This window comes from Staurois parvus, unplaced genomic scaffold (genome assembly GCF_062004578.1).
Source record: "Staurois parvus isolate SC_StPar_1 unplaced genomic scaffold, SC_StPar_1.0 ptg000147l, whole genome shotgun sequence".
Taxonomy (NCBI): Eukaryota; Metazoa; Chordata; class Amphibia; order Anura; family Ranidae; genus Staurois; species Staurois parvus.
Window position 1 is genome coordinate 23989485 of NW_028317943.1, and position 1497 is coordinate 23990981.

General features: G+C 36.7%; 1 non-coding gene across 1 annotated transcript; it reads right to left on the reverse strand.

Moving 5' to 3' along the window:
• Window positions 1-1063: 1063 nt before the first annotated feature.
• Window positions 1064-1129, reverse strand: LOC149464827 (small nucleolar RNA SNORD82). Its single transcript, XR_016312314.1, has one exon. It is a non-coding gene; the product is annotated as a small nucleolar RNA SNORD82 (small nucleolar RNA).
• Between the last annotated feature and the right edge of the window lie 368 nt (window positions 1130-1497).

A 1497-nucleotide genomic window follows, 5' to 3' on the forward strand; every position in this document is an offset into this window, starting at 1 on the left:
GTGAAATCTGTGAATGGCCACAGAGGTCACATGGTACAAGGCTATTCACAACACCCTTGTATCATGTGACAAGCTGTGACCAATCACAGCTCTTACAGCAGTATTCAATGGCTGCAAGAATGCAGCCAGAGAGAATGAGAAATGATTGCTTTTACAGCCTTTATGCGTGTAAAAGCAATCAGTGTAAAAAAAAAAAAAAATAAAAAAATAGTGTCACCATGGTGACACTCCACTCCTAGAGTGACAGTATGTAAAAAAACAAATATAAAAAAAATAAAATAGTAAAAAAAAATGTTTAAAAATTATAATTTTGGTTATAAACTAATTTGGGATTTTTTTTTTACTAGAAAGATAACAGAATACATTTTGGCCAAGATTTATGATGAAATATATATTTGCTAAATTTTATAAGAAAAACACTTTTTTTCAAAATTTTTGGACTTTCATTTACATAGCAAAAAAAAATAAAAATCCCAGTGGTGAATAAATACCACCAAAATAAAGCTTTATCTGTCTAAAAAAAAGGCTAAAAAATTCATATGGGTACAGTGTTGCATGACCGCGCAATTGTCATTCAAAGTGTGATAGCACTGAAAGCTGAAGATTGGCCTGGACCAGGAAGGGGGTAAAAGTGTCCGGACTTGAAGTGGTTAAATATGGCAATGCAGTTAAGTAGAGCAAAAAGGCTTTTTTTTCCCTTTTTAAATATGTTGGATAGAAGAGGAGAGGGTTCCATTTATTGACCATCTGTGTCAGAGAATTCCCTTCACTTCCTTCAATGTTGCCTCAACATGAAGAGGAGATATCTTTCCAATGTGAAGGATATCCTCTCAGACAGTTGTCACAGGAAAAAGTGCCCCCATTAGAAAAAGGTCTCCTGCATTCATATTTTGGTGGCAACAAAATGTTGAATCTCTACAACGGGGACACAGACGGCAAAAAAAAAAAAAAAAAAAAAAATCTGACAAAAGGTTTTCTTTCATTACACAAGTAAAAAAAAAATTAAAGTTCCAGTAAAAAGAGATCTCCATTGCATGTTAAAGACAAAGTTATCACATTTATGGCACATCAGCAAACATCAGTCATCAAAGATCAGTATTAAGTCCCAAAATTGTTCATCATTTGTGCCAACAATTCACAAGACAGCAGGCACCTTACCCTCCTCTTCAGACTCCTCCTTTCCAGCTTTCTTCCCTTGAGGCATTTTGGCAGGAGCTTTCTTGGCAACAGGTTTTTTCTCTTCTTCAGATTCATGTAAAGAATAGAATTCCATTAACACACCAAACCACATTTCAGTGACACCAATTCTCTATTAGATATCTAGTATTGTAAGAGTGGGAGGAGCCATCCACTATGTCCATGTCTCCTTCCCCTGTAATCCCAGGGCGTTGCCATGGAAACAGGTGACCTGGAAGTAGAAAAGAGGGCAGCCTGTCACTTCCAGTGTCCTCAACCCACAGAGCGCCGCCTCTTTCTCTATGATTTGCCTCCTGTTCT